The sequence below is a fragment of the Macaca nemestrina genome, chromosome 1 (genome assembly GCF_043159975.1).
Source record: "Macaca nemestrina isolate mMacNem1 chromosome 1, mMacNem.hap1, whole genome shotgun sequence".
NCBI classification, from domain to species: Eukaryota; Metazoa; Chordata; class Mammalia; order Primates; family Cercopithecidae; genus Macaca; species Macaca nemestrina.
Window position 1 is genome coordinate 146,613,824 of NC_092125.1, and position 15,884 is coordinate 146,629,707.

General features: G+C 34.0%; 1 protein-coding gene across 3 annotated transcripts in view; it reads right to left on the reverse strand.

Moving 5' to 3' along the window:
• The window catches only part of LOC105482793 (heparan sulfate 2-O-sulfotransferase 1), a 197,153-nt gene that overhangs the window by 68,345 nt on the left and 112,924 nt on the right, over nt 1-15,884 (reverse strand). The window lies entirely within an intron of this gene.

The following is a 15,884-nucleotide window of genomic DNA, read 5'->3' on the forward strand; positions in this document are numbered from 1 at the left end:
TTTGAAAGCATTCATTTCGCTAGAACTGTTAGACACACTGCAGTATGCTATACTGAAAGTAGGAGTATAGTTTTAAAAAACCTCTGAACAAAGTATGTGCATAACCAGTCATGAGAAAAAACAACACAATGCATGTTGTCTTTTTAATGTAAATACCCTTAGGTATCATTAACAGTTTCAAAATATTGTGGTTTAGTAAAGTTGATACCTGGTTATAAATATTATGCCCTTATTTTTGGCTAGAAGAATGAATTTTAGCCTAGATCTAACCATTTTTATACTCTTAACCGACTGAAACAGATTCAAAGAAGTATCAAGTGCTATGCATTGAAACTTGTTTTTAAATGTTAAATGGCACTATGTACATTAATGTAAAACAGTGTTAATTTACTCACATTTTCAGTTTGTACTGCCTGGTATGTCTGTGTATGAAGCCAATTTTTGTGTATTGTTATAGTTTCAGGTTATTTATAGTAGATGTTTTGTAAAACTGAGTGACTACGCTTATGGACCAAATAAATGGCATCTGCATTCTTGTTACATAATAGATAAATAAACAAATGGTAACGGTGTCAACTAGAAAGCTAAGAACTAGTACAGCTGTAATGTCCAAAAATGTCAGTACTGTCTGTTACTGCTATTTATTTAACGGTCTTTATTTTCTTATCTTCTAATTCTACATAACAAAAATAATGCCACATTTCAAAATTATGTGACTAAATAGTGCTAGTATTTACTACCACAGAACCTTTCTCCTCCCCAGTGTTTTGGCTGCTGAACTGAATATAGATTATCAAAGATTTGTTGTGAGCCTAACATTTCAATGGTTCTATAAATTTTATAGCATTTCATCTTACTTGCTCTGAGACTTCAAATACAAAAGCACTTTTTCTAAATTTTCTAAAATAAACATTACTATTATAATCCAAAGAAAATGTATTCTCACAAAATATGGTACAAATATAGTCACCCAACTAAATATTAAATATTTATTTCTATACATGTATTTCATGGCTTCCTGTATATATTTATTGATAAATACTAAAGATGATATATGGAAAGACTTGATATATTTAGTAAGGTCATATTTCAGAAGCATTGTTAATGCAGATAAGACATATACATCCACATTTTTCAACAAGAAAGATGTTACTTCAGTTCCAAACGACCACACTTAAGGTAGGGCGCAGACATATATAGAATCTAAGACAGGACTGTAATAGTCAAGTCTTCAGTTACTTTTCACTTCTGACTACATGACTATAGTAAACAAGATACCCCCATCAACTGATTCTTGGGGATAAAAAATCCAATTACTGTCTTGCTTTACAATAAATTTAGAATGAAATGTTTTGTTAATCAATTGTTAAATCAGGTAAAGCATAAGGTACTTTAAACTGATTATTTGGTCTCATAAAATGATTCAATCTAAAGGCTTAATTTAGAGTTACCTACAAAATGACCCTGTATTCTACGCTGTTAATCTTAAAAGTTTAATAGTTCTTAAACTTACATAATTTATTATTTTTTACCCAGAATCATCAATGTAGGACTAATTCTGATGAAATAAATCTAGATTATTTCCCCTTTCCATCAGCCCATCTCCCAACCAAACAATACTTAGAATTATCACAAAGAGTCTTTCTAATCACACTTATTTAACTTTGTAGTATATTTTGAATTAGAAGGCACAATTAATAAAACTGTTCTCTATATAGAAAGATTTGTTATAAGGGTCCCCTATACCAGATGTGTCTGTTATTTCTCTGAGAAAATCTAATCTTGGAAGGGCTGGGGGAAAGGAAGAATAATAGCATGGCTCCTCTTTAGCTTCACTTTAAACAGCCACCATGATTAGAGAGGGCAAGGTTTCAGACATGCGTTTAGGAAGCATGTAGTCATTTAACTTTTTCATGTAGTGTAAAGCTTGTAAACAAGAAGTCAGAAAAGTAAATTCCTATGAATCATATACTTTTTACAAAGTATTTCAGTTAACATATTCCCAGATATACAGAATTATAGAATATTGCCAATTATAATCTATCCAATGATGACTGTGGAAATGTGTAATTTCCAATGATATTTTATCATCTTGATATTCTGGAAACACTAAATAATATAGGATCTTTTCATCAGGAAGTCAATTTGTTCTGAAAGAAAAGGGTCTTTATGTTTAGTTATGCCTGGCAGGCATTGCAAAAGAGTACTTCTTCTCTATAATTAGCACAGTGAAGGTATATCTATCCAAAAAATATCAAGAGGAGGTATATATAAGAAAGGAGATGGGTTTTTCATTTTTAAAATAATGACTTCCTTAAAAAGTAATATCAACTAAAAATGGACTAAGGACTGAAACAAAGGACCTAGAACTGTAAAATTCCTAGAACATAGTGGCAAATTTTTATTACATGGGTCTTGGCAATGATTTGTTGGCTACGACATCAAAAGCACAGGCAAAAGAAGAAAAAACAAACAAGGAGCATGACTGTATCAAACTAAAAAGTTTCTGCATAGCAAAGGAAACAATGAAATGGCAACCTACAAGATGGGAGAAAATATTTGCTAACCATATATCTGATAAGGGATTAATAGCTGTAACATATAAGAAACTCCTATAACTCAATAGCAAAAAACTTCAAATATCTCAAATTTACAAATGGACAAAGGACTTCAATTAACGACTAACAGGTATAGGAAGATGCTGGACATCACTAATCATCAGGGAAATGCATATCCAAACAATAATAAGGTAAATGCTTTTTTAAAAAAGTTAAACACAGAACTAACATATGATCTACCAATCCCACTTCTGGGATAGGGTAGTTCTGTGTTGAATTTTTTAAAAGAACTGAAGTCAGAATCTTGAAGAGACAGTAGCACTCCCATATGTACACTGAAGCATTGTACACAACAGCCAATATGTAGAAACTTCACTGTCCACCAACAGATGAGTGGATAAAATGGATTTACTGTGTGATAACACAGTAAATTATTATTCAGCCTTTTAAAAGAATGAAATCCCATCGTATGCAACAACACAGATGAACCTTGAGAAATCATGCTAAGTGAAATAAGCCAGTCACAGGACAAATACTGCATGCCTCTATTGATGAAGTGTCTAAAGTAGTCAAACTCATAGATGCAGAAAGTAGAATGATGGTTGCCAGGAACCGAGGTGGGGAAGCAGTTGCTGTTAATGTGTATAAAGTGTGAGTTATGCAAGATAAAGTTCTAGAGGTCTGCTGTACAACATTGTGCTTAATGCTGTGTTAACAATAATGTCCTATACACTTAAAATTGTGTTAAGGGCGGGGGAAGGTTCATAATATTTTACATTTAATTTTTAAAATTCAATTTACTGCTTCTTTTTTTAATTTATATATACTTTTTGAGAAATTATACTACTCTCTACCTTTTACAGTTTTTTGAGGTGTCACAGAACATGCCTACTGGCTTTTTTTCCCCCTGAGATACACAGATACTCTGTGCTACGAAGTCTTCCTTTTTAAGGTTAATATTCCAGACTTTTGACTTAACTCTTGCTTATGTGCCTAATGACAGAAATCATGCTCTACTACTGCTAATATTCTATGAGCAGAAGGCTTGGATCTACCAGGGTATTCTTGAGGTTCTGAAAGGGCCACAGAACATAATTCTTCTCACTTCCTTCTAGTACCTGCCTCACCTGGATAAGTTATGCCTAGCCTGCAAAGCACCTTGGCTAAGAAAATGCCCCATGCCCCATGCACCACAAGCCCCCTGCAAAACCCAGTCAGAACAGTCTTCAGACTGGTGAATACAGACATCATTTAGAGATAAAGGTACTTCAAAGATGGGCAGAATAGGCATATTAGAAGGAAAATGGATACTTCTAAAAATCTCACAGGAATGGAATGAGAAAGAATATAGGTCTTATATCAAGCAAAAATCCTCAAGTTGAGACCTTGAAAGGCAAAAATCTCTCTGTTCAGGGATGGAGGAGAGGGAGAGACAGATGGAAATTCAGTCCTCAATTCTTGCTCAATTATATCAGAATAAGGAGGTACTATTTCTAACTTTCCCCAAACGTGAGACTCTTATTTCTTAAAATCTCTAAACTGTCCTCTATGGGGAAAAATGCCTTTTAAGCCTTCCATTGGAATGCCTTCCATTATTTTTCATTCCAAAGAAATCTGCTTGCTTTCCATTAATGGATCTATTAAAAGGAAACTACTTTTGTTCCTTCTTAACCTTCTTTTCTAATATAGTAAGAAGAACAAAATTCAATCCCCAGATTTTTTTAAAGCCTACAACGGGATTTTAAAATGCCACTAATTAGACTACACAAATACAGACACTACTTGCACTGAATACTGTCACTCCATACACTGTCAACAACTGTAAGAAACTTCCTTTTTCAGCTACCATCTCTTGAGCGACTCCTATGCTTTGGCACTTAGTCTAGAAAGTTTATATATGGTATCTTCTACCTACCTTTTAATTAGTTACCACTGGCCAAACTTTAAAGATGAAGCAACTGAAGCTCTGTGAGGATAAAACCATAGCCAGTGCCACAGAGCCATTAAGTGGTAAAATCAGTATGTCACCCAGTTCTCTCTGATATTCACTGAATAGATTATTGAACTGATACAAGGATAAATGGATGACAGCTGTCCTGGATATTTAAGGACAGATAATAAACATCCAGAAATTCATTAAGAAAGTAATAATAATGAATAAGGTTATTATACTTCAACCTCTTCTGCATTCAGAGATGGATGTGTTAGATGCTCATTCCTATTCTTTTGCAGTGAGGCTGGAATGCACCAGGACAGAATTCAATAGCTGAGGATCCCAATGAAACCGAGAGGAAGAAAATATAAGCAGAGGCACACTAGGAAGCAAACTAACAGTCCAAAATAGCAAAGATACCTATGGTCCACAGCCCGCCCTTACCAGTTCTTAGTGAACAATTGGTTTTGGTAATACTGCTGAGATAGCATAGACTGGTGGTTTATCTCTTTCCAGAATTGCCAAGATATTTTAAGTTTTAGCAAGCCCTGTATTTCAACTGGCCAGAAATCCACCACAGGAAGAGGCTGTGGAAAGTCATGAATTGCCATTTTGAAAACTGGAACCGTACAGTTACCAAAGGAGAGGTGCTTTATTACTAACCCACGTATCATTATTACCTTCCATATCAGTACAGGGTTCAGCCAAAGTTGTCATTTGGCTCATGATTGTTTTCACTAATTTATATTTTCCGTATACATGGGCAATTTAAAAATAGTTTTCAATTGTATACAATAGAAATTATATTAAAATTATAGATTACTTTTTTTTTAAAAAAAGGCAATATACTCAAGGCTTCAAATGTGAAAAGGTATTTTTAAAAAGGTATGTAAAAAATTTCTCTGTCAGAATCCTTTTTTTTTTTTTTTTAGTTTCTCTCTGGTTCTGTATCTATCTGCTCAATTCCCAACCTTCACAACACATAATCACTATTATTAGTTTTTGGTTCAGAAATCACTTCACGTATATATAAGTTAAAGCAAATACCTCACTTTTACACAAATATTAGGACAATATGTACTTTGCTTTGTCTTGCCTTTATGTAACTTAAATAGATCTTCAAGATCTTTCTACATCAAAACATAAATACCGTCCTTGTTTTGTTTAAAGCAGTACAGTAAATCACAATATGGATGCAAATTCTAATTTTTGCAGGACTTTCCAGAATAACTTCTGTTACATACAACATGCTTAGCTTTAGAGTTTTATAATCCTTAATTTTATTGAATTTGAATTTCCATTTGACATTTAATTTTGAAAATGTTTTATGACAGTACCCTAAATGTACTTGTTGGAATAATATTCAACAGTCTAATTATTTACATGTATATTCAGTTTCTAGGATGGCATCCCCAAACTCAAAATAAAATGCATGGACACAGTTAAATATGTCATGTACTTAAAATAATTATTTCAGTGGTAGTGACAGACTTTGCCCATCTGTGCATCCATCCATTTATTTCACTACTTTCCTCAGTAGTTATAAGATTGTGAGGTAACTGCTGATTGTTAAGAACACAGCATATTGTCACAGAACAGACCAAATCCACCTTGATCAAACAGATGGTTGTGACCTAAATAAAATTTGACAAGTTTTAAAAACTGTAATATTAAGAAAGAGTTTACAGTCATTTATGACTAAAAAACTGTTGGTTAAAGTATATTAATCATTAACAATAAGAAGATTTTCACTGTCACATGCCACGCAATTTTACTTCTAGGCACCTACTAGAAAAACATTTGCTTGTGTATACAAGAAAATATGAAGAAAAATGTTGACAGATGAACTGCTCATAACTGCAAACAATCTAAAATCTGTAAGAGATATATTATAGATATATGCTACATAACAGTTAAAGGAATGAACTAGATCTGGAAGTACCAAGATTACTAGATATCAGAATTATTGAGTGAAAAAATGCAAGTTGTAGAATACATTCACTATGATAACCATCTCTGCAAATAAAAAATTTAAAAATGTATGGTTACACAAATATGAGTAAAAATACCAAAAAAGTACTAGGAACATACATACCCAATTGATAATACATTATATAAGACAGAGGATCAGAATTGGAGATGGTGGTTAAAAAAAAAAAAAAGGTCAACTGTATTTGAAAGATTCTATTTTTAAAGACATATTGATATAATTTTAGAAGGCTAGCTAAATATGCAAAAATATTAATGTTTGATAATTCTGACAGACTAACCTTTGGACTTTTCTGTAATCTTTTAATTTCTAAAAATTAAAAAATATATATTAAAAGGCCATTTATTGTACAGATTTATTGGGCCATATAATTTTATAACTACAACCATGTAGAATAAATGAAATGAAAACATTTTAACTTGTGCTTTTCAACAGCAAGACACACTGAGTAATTAAAATAGTTATCCAACTCATAAACTCACCAAACTTCAATGGCTGTTTCACATCACAGGGAGATATTTTATGCAGAATTCACAATATTATAGAATTACATATTAAACATTCATGTACCACTTTCATCACCAGAAGAAAAGCATATTTCAATGACAATAAAGCAAAAGTTGGGAGCAGATTAAAAAAATGTCAGCACCCATGAATGTGATAAATTAGCAAAACAAATGAATTGATTTATAGTATTCACTTCATTAGAATAGGAAAAAGAACCCTAGCATTTTATTACCTAAGGTTTAATTTAACAAATACTATTGGGAAATAAAGTGATATATACAAGTGAATGTTCCAGATATTTGAAGCTTATTCTTTTAAGCATCAAAACCTTTCACTTATCCATGTTGATGACAATCTCTCAGAAAGGGCATACTTCCCTCAGTTTTAAAATACATGTATTGAACATACCAATGTTTTCCTTGAAAATGTGTGGGTCAGCATTCATTCATTCATTCAGCAAATTAGAACTGTCTTCAAAGAGCATGCAATCTTGACACTGTCATCTTGATATCAGTTTGGTTAAGGTAATTTTACAATTAGTACATCAACTGAATTAAAAATAAAATTCTTCAAAATTGGAAATATCTAAACAACTTTTCACGTCACTCCAGCATTATCTTTTATTTTTTCCCTACACAAATATTCTAGCCAAACTGTTACATCCCTATAACCTAGTCCATGTTTTCTCACCTTTGAGTCTTTGCTCAGTATTCATTTCACTTGGAATATCCTCCCTCCAGTTGCTGTCAAAAAATCTTCAAAGCCCATCTTCAAAATCATCTGTCAAAGCCCATCTCAGATCTCAGTGTGAATAGTATTTCTTATCTTCCCAATTAAATTAACAGTGCTTAAAAGTCTTTTGGTCTCCCAATGTGGTGATTCCGCAAGGATCTAGACCCAGAAATACCATTTGACCCAGCAATCCCATTACGGGGTACATAACCAATGGATTATAAATCATGTTGCTATAAAGACACATGTACACGTATGTTTACTGCAGCACTGTTCACAACAGCAAAGACTTGGAACCAACCCAAATGCCCATCAATGATAGACTGGATAAAGAAAGTGTGGCACATACATACCATGGTGTGGCCATAAAACAGGATGAATTCAGGTCCTTTGCAGGGACATGGATGAAGCTGGAAACCATCATTCTCAGCAAACTAACATAGGAACTCATAAGTGGAAGTTGAATAATGAGAACACATGGACACAGGGAGGGAAACATCACACACAGCGGCCTGTCAGGGGGTGGAAGACTAGGGGAGGGATAGCATTAGGAGAAACACCTGTTGTAGATGACGGGTTGATGGATGCAGCAAACCACCGTGGCACGTGTATACCTATGTAACAAACCTGCACGTTCCGCACATGTATCCCAGAACTTACAGTAGTAATTAAAAAAAGGAAAAAAAAAAAGTCTTTCGTCTTCCCTGAACAAGCTGTTGTAATTGTTAAACAACGGTATTGGGAGGTAAAGATTTACACAACAAAAACTAATTTATTTCAAACTAATGGGTCACACTTAGAATCCTTTCTTATAAAATAAAAATAATATCAAACTTGCAAGGTTATTGTGGAATGTATTATGTACAGAAGATGTCTATATCAATGCTGGATACATAGTAGACGCATAAGAAACTGATAAATATTATGATCTACACTATACGTGAAAAATCAAGTCAAGAGGCTGCATACTAAATTATTATGATAATACATTCTCTCATGGGCATGTACAAACATCAGAAAATCTTCTAGGCCATGAACTCAACTATGTGATATCTCCAAGAGAAAAAAGTAACTTAGAACAGGACTCATTTATTCTTCCTGAGTACATGAAAAGTCTGAATCCTAAAGAAGAATAAGTTTTTCAAAAAAGATATATTTAAAAGAATAATTAGAAGTACTGCTTATAATACCAATAGGTTAAAAATTGTTCATAGGTTAATTAGTTCCTACTGCTGCTGTAACAAATGACCACAAAATGACTAGCTCATGGGAAAACAAATTTATTATCTTAAGAGTTCTAAAGGTCAGAAGTCCTAAAATCAAGGTGTCAGCTAGGTTATGTTCCTTCTGGAGGGTCTAGGAGAAAATCTATTCCCTAGAATCCTTTTCTAGCTCCTGGGGGCCACCTCCATTCCTTGGCTCATGGCCTGAGCCTCCATCCTCCAGCTGCACAGCATCTTAAAATCTGTCTCTCACTGACTAAGACTCCTGCTTCTGTCATTACATTTCTTTTTTAGGACTCTGATTCTCTTGCCTCCCTCTTATAAGGACACTTGAAATTACATTGAGACTACCTAGATAATCCAGGATAATCTCCCCATCTCAAGATCCTTAATTTAATCACACCTACAAAGTCCTTTTTGCCATATAAAGTGACATATTCACAGGTTCTGGGGATTAATATGTGGACATATTTAAGGAACCATTATTTAGCTTAAAACAATGGGCATATCTGGCTCTTTAATTTTATAAAGATTACTAAACTTATTACTCTTTGATTCAAAACTTATTTTTTATTGTCTTTTAAAAGGGAAAGCTTCATACACATATTGAACACTGTAACAGTTTCTCAACTGAGAGAATTTGAAAGGCTTTGAGACCTCAAGATTCTTTCAAAATGTGATTCTGATTTCCTAGAGCCTCATTCTACTAGCCCGAGTACAATATTTGCATTTTCAAAAGTAATTCATTGAATGGTTGCATATTTACAAAACAAGGGTAATTTTAGTGAATAATTTAAAAACTTACAGTGAAAATAATTACTATAGTTTGAACAATAAAGTTATCAATCCATTGTTAATTTATTTTCTCCCCTCCAGAATCTGGGAAAACCACTCATAATAGTTACTCTGGAGACCACAGATCACAAAAAATTGAAGTGAGGTGTTGGGGAGACTTCAACTGCTCTAGAATGATTCTCCAAGTGTATATTGTAAATCTGCTATTCTCTTGTAATATTATATTTGCAACGTAAAAGAATTTACATTTTTGTTTGTCATGAAATAATAATTTACTGTGACCTTCCTCACTGGTATTTCATGAAAGCCATTCTCACCATTGATTCTATTTTTGTTTTGACACTTTGAAACAAATTAAAGGGTAGATGGTCTACTTATTTTTTAGACTTACCAAAGAACTACTACTACATCTTTATATTAAAAAATTAATAATCCTTGTATATTTGCAAAATATTACTCATTAGACAATATGTTAGCTACTGTGTCTGAACTTCTAAACCAGTAAAACTGTAATTTTTCCATTCCTGTCCCTCATTAAGCTCGTCATTGCTCACTGTGGTGGTATACTGTTATTCACTATAAGGAATTATAAGTCATCAAAAGTCAAAGTATTATGCAAACTAAAATATTTACCACTTTAAGGCCGGGTGCAGTGGCTCACGCCTGTAATCCCAGCACTTTGGGAGGCCGAGGTGGGTGGATCACCTGAGGTCAGGAGTTTGAGACCAGTCTGGCCAACATGGTGAAACCCTGTCTCTACTAAAAATACAAAAATTAGATGGACATGGTGGCGGGTGCCTGTAATCCAGCTACTTGGGAGGCTGAAGCAGGAGAATTGCTTGAACCCAGGAGGCAGAGGTTGCAGTGAGCTGAGATCTTGCCACTGTACTGCAGCCTGAGTGACAAGAGTGAAAATCAGTTTAAAAAACAAACGAACAAAAATCACTTTAAATAAAAACTTAATATAGAAGAATTAGAGAAAGAAGATAATTTCAGGTTCTTACTGTGGAGCTGCTGTGAAGGCATTTCATACACTGCACAGAATCTAAGTAATGTAGTTATTATGTGACGTGGTCTTTGAACTCTAACAGAAATTCCGTGTTTCTTCCTAGCAAAGATTCCTCATTACCTATTACTTCTGAGCACCCAATGGGGTTCTTGGAGCTCATCCATTCTAGTTCACCAACTATGTTTGAATAACTCACTTGAGGAATATTTATGAATCAATGGAATCATGTCTAAGATATACTGCAGTGGGGAAAGGTACAGATGAAAAAAGATTAGACATGAGTCAGTAATTTCTGTAGCCTGATTATAAATATGTAGGGATCTATTTTACTATTCTACTTATGTATATTTTGAAAACATCCACAACAATTCATAAATGTATATAATCTCAGGTTCTACAATTTATTAAAACATTTATACAATGGCATTTATCATTATTATTTTTTAATCTGGAGGCTCATCATGATTGGAAGATGGGGTTTACAACACACTAAATGAATTAAGAAAAACCAAAGACTGAGAATGAGTCAGATGAAAGGGAAAAAAACTATTTTTTGCAAATGACAGTAATGACACATGGTCAAACTGAGTCAGTTGTTCACCCAGAAAATCTGTGGGAGTCAACCCATCATACAGCCTATTCAAAACTTTTAATTATACTGGGGTTCCATATATACATTTCCTAGTTTTTTTAGGCCAACAATATCTATTATTAGGCTTACCTTCACTGTCCAAATAATTGAAAAAAGAAAAATGCATTTTTACTAAAAACAAGAACTCAAGGTAGGTAATGCAGGACTATGAATAAGGAGAATCCTGATTACACTGGAAATTAATCTCTGATAGTAAAGAGCTATCACTGCCGATCTGGAACAATCTGTGAATACTTGTCCTCAGGTACTTTTTAAAGCAAATAATTTCCTATAATATTCTATAAATGAAATCATAATAATAAAAAAGGGAGTTTCAAACATATTGAGAGAAATCAAGATTGACCTTAAATTTATTTTGATAGTTGGGGCTCAGAATGAACTTTGTATTAAATTAACACTTTAATATTCAGGTCTCTTTTTCATCCTTTAACAAATAAAGTTATACAAGTTTGAGAAAGAGACCTGACACAACACATATCCAAAACAGATTAATTCTCACCCAATACTGTTTTTAATACTACTATCTTCAAATATAAGTAAGTTTACAAGTTAAAAGTTTCACATCAGCCAGGAGCGGTGACTCACGCCTATAATCCCAGCACTTTGGGAGGCCGAGGAGGGTGGATCACGAGGTCAGGAGATCGAGACCATCCTAGCTAACAGGGTGAAACCCTGTCTCTACTAAAAATACAAAATAATTAGCCAGGTGTGGTGGCGGGCGCCTGTAGTCCCAGCCACTCAGGAGGCTAAGGCAGGAGAATGGCGTGAACTTGGGAGGCAGCAGAGCTTGCAGTGAGCGGAAATTGCGCCACTGCACTCCAGCCTGGGCGACAGAGTGAGACTCCGTCTCAAAAATAAAAAAAACAAAAGTTTCACATCATACCATAAATTTTAAATGTTTTTCTATAATAGTCAAAACTTTCTCGTGAGCCTGGTATTATCAGTCTACTCATAAACAATCCATTCCATATGAATTATTTGCAGAATAGTGTTTACAGATTAACTAAATGAGCAATTATTTTCTTAATTTTCTTCAGTTACCACTATTGAAGTCCTATTAAATATCACATGGAATTTTTGACATTTTAAAACTGCTTTGCAATCATTTTTAATAATTAGCCATGTGTAATTCAATTATCTCTCGCCACAATGAAGAAAGAATGGCGCACTAAACCAGTAAATTATGCCATAAAATATTACAGTCATAATATGGTGGTAGAATGGAACATTTTTCCATTTTTCCATTTTAGAAAACTGACACCTAAACATTTCATTTTTTCTTTAAAAAATTGTGACCAACATTTTTAACCTTCCAAATTCTTCCATTTCCATTATCTAAATAAAATCTTCTGTTTATTATAATGTTCAGTAGTATTGCAACAACACTCTAGATCAGCAAGTTTTAAACAACCATATATTACATATTCAGTCACAGAATTTAAGAACTAGGAAAGAACTCAGAGAAGTGCTACTCCAACTGCTGGTCTGAGACCAAATAAGGAGCTTGTACCAAAGTGTAAATTAAATTTACTATTTCCTTAATCAATAGTCTTGCTACCAAAATAAGAATGCCAACCAAACTAAATAGTCCACTAGTGCTTTAGCTGATTTACATCTTGGCACAAGTTAGCTGCACGTGTACTTGAGGACTGGCAATAAACTGTTGGTATATGGGCAGCCAGTCTCTGGACCACACTCTGAGTAGAATGAGTCTTATGAATAATCTAGTTCAGTGGTTCTCAACGATGACTCCCAACATGAGAATCACCCAGAAAACTTTAGAAAACATGTATATCTGAGTTTTGTCTCTAGAGACTCTGATTTAGTTGATCTGGAATAGGGCGAGGGCAGCAGTATTTCCACAGATATAGGCCTATCCCATTTTGGAGATAAGAACACTGAGACTTAGCCAGATGCCGTGGCACATGCCTGAAATCCCAGCACTTTGGGAGGCTGAGGCGGGTAGATCGCTTGAGGCCAGGAGCTCAAGACCAACCTGGGCAACATGGCAAAACCCTGTCACCACAAAAAAAAATACAAAAATTAGCTGGGTTGGGGGGCATGAGTCTATGGTCCCAGTTACTCAGGAAGCTGAGGTGAGAGGATTGCTTAACCCCAGGAGATCAAGGCTTCACTGAGCCAAGATCAGGCCACTGTACTCCAGCGTGGGTGACAGAGAAAGACTCCATCTCAAAACGAAACACAATACAATACTGATTCTTAAAGAACCAAACAACTTAGTCTCAGTTTATAGAACCTGAGAATAAAACAACTGACTCTCAGTATAGTTTTGCTTTACATTATACCCCATACATAAGATTAGCTAAAATTCTTACAGTCCCACTCTGTAGTCAGGACACTGGAAGAACAGAAATATTTGTCTGTGAAATTTTTTCTTTCTTATTGTTGGAATAAGAGACAAAGTAGAAAGAAAGCATTACATGGCTAAACTTAGATTAATTGAAGGATTAATCATATCTCAATATACAAATAAATTTGTTACTTAGAAAAAATCCAAAAAGAAATATTACTAAGTCAAATACTCAAATTTCTTCAAAATACTGAATTAACTTCATTATTTTTATGTCAAGTGGAAAGACACGTGTGTGTGTGTATGCGCATGCATGTGTGTGTATATGAACGAATGAGACAGGGTCTCACTCTGTCACCCAGGTTGGAGTGCAGAGGCAGGATCATATCTCACGGTAACCTTGAACTCTTGGGCTCAAGTGATCCTCCTGCTTCAGCCTCCCAAGTATCTAGGACTACAGGCACATACCACCACATCCGACTAATTTTTACATTTTTTGTAGAGATAGGGTCTCCTACGTTGCCCAGGCTGGCCTTGAACTCCTGGCCCAAGATATCCTCCAGTGGAGAGGTAATTTTATTTTTACAATTTGAAAAGATTCTGTGCACATAAAAGCCAAATGAACTTTTATATATTTTTTTCCTAATTTAATGCACATGATAAAACTTGTCAACCAGCACATCCTGGTCAGTAACAAGAATGTGTTGGTTAACTAAGGACCCCAGGGCTGTGTAATTTTTTTAGCAAGTCCTACAAACTGGCAAAAACATAGATGAGAGCAAGTTGAAATTAATATTTGTAAGTGCTAGCATGTTTTGCTTCTTCTGCATCTGAAATGAAAACTGTATACAAATTTGTTTTCATTTTTACTGAAATATCTTTCTTCTGGGCAAGCAACCAAAATAAGTAGTGAGCATACTATAGAGTCATACTCAATTCTACTCCTAAGACCAACACACTTAAACTTCGACTTTATTCATTTGTAAGTGTCCTTGAATATGTTTATTCACCTTCTGAAGCTCTGGCTTCCTCATCTGTATAAATTTTTCTAGTCATTTTCCCTACCATCATCTTCCTGACCTGCTCTAGCTGAATTAGGTACCTCTTCTTTTTGTTCATTTATGAAAAGTATTTATTCCTGTAGATTTCACATAAGTCAAAACTCAGTATTGAGTATTAATTTTCACATAGGAAGAAGAAAGAAACTGTATGACATGGTGTGAGAGCACATAAATCTATAATCGCTGCAACATTTTTGTTTTACTGTTGCCTTTTCTCAGCTTTATCACTAATATTTTGTACAATTTTATCTCTCATTCAACATCAATTTGCTTGGTTTTCTTCACTACAGTTTGCCATAAGTAACTTTTCACCCAAAGTTACAGATTTCTGGGACCATGTTTTTCAGAATTACTCTTGACGCCCTACTGAATGACATTAAGAAAAGATATAAGGACTTAAAATCAAACAAATGTTTAGAATAACAGTACAATAGTAATAGAAACCATCTGCAGAAATTCTAATGCAAAAAAACAATAATCCACATGACACTATTAAAAGAAGGTGGTTATTTTTGACTGTTAAAACATTGCAGCTATGTGGCAGAAGTGCCCATACATGGTTTATGACTCACATAATATTTTCTTTAGTCTGCTAATCTACTAAATTATATTACGTATAATTCCTAACACTAAACCATCCCTGCATTCCAGGGATAAATGCTACTTGGTCCAGATTTATTATTTTAAAATACTGCTGGATTTGATTTGCTAATATTTATATAACTAATTATTAAAATATTAAGATAAAAAGATAACACTTGGGAAAGTTTGTTCCTCACGTCTAAACTAAGTACATCTGGTTATTTCAACCAGGAATAGAACACTAGGGCAAATTTTGTTTCACTACCTTTGTATAAACTAGGCTCTGATTTCAGTAGAGATTAAAAACAAAACGAAAATCAGAAACTATACTTTTTAGAATAAACTTATTTTTAGTACAAATATAATAACAGAACAGTGGCAGTAAGTTTCAAAAATATCAGCTTTTCTGGTTTTACACTAGTCATTTCCTATAATTCTTTTCAACTATCCAGTACCTGCTCTTTAGAAATTCCTTTAGGAATAGGTTGCTATTCTCCCAAAATTTAGAGTTTGCAAAAACATGTATGTATA